Here is a 393-nt window from a genome sequence, read left to right as displayed (position 1 = left end):
TGTAACTGGTGTGTATTTCGGGCTAGGGGTATAGTTTGGACTGGCCTATTATTGCCCAAACATACTCGGGTATATTTTGGGAGGGGGTTTATCCGGGCTTCTACAGCGGTCCTACACAGCCTTCCCTATCGCTTCTCACGAATTGGTTAACAAAACAAGTACTTCAACCAGATACTTGCACTCATTCTTATGTGTATAATGTAAATATACCAGACCTACAAGAGGGCACTGATCTAAGTTAAAAAAGGGTGCATCAAGACACAATGTGTGAGCCATATAGGGTAAGTATTGATAATTCGCGGTCGTTTCTTAGATGAGCAATATGAAAATAGAAAAGGTGGATGTACACACCTGCGTGCGTGAAGTTAGAACGTAAAACTCACCTACACACTT

This window comes from Penaeus monodon, chromosome 29 (genome assembly GCF_015228065.2).
Source record: "Penaeus monodon isolate SGIC_2016 chromosome 29, NSTDA_Pmon_1, whole genome shotgun sequence".
Classification (NCBI taxonomy): domain Eukaryota; kingdom Metazoa; phylum Arthropoda; class Malacostraca; order Decapoda; family Penaeidae; genus Penaeus; species Penaeus monodon.
This window is presented reverse-complemented; position numbering follows the sequence as displayed.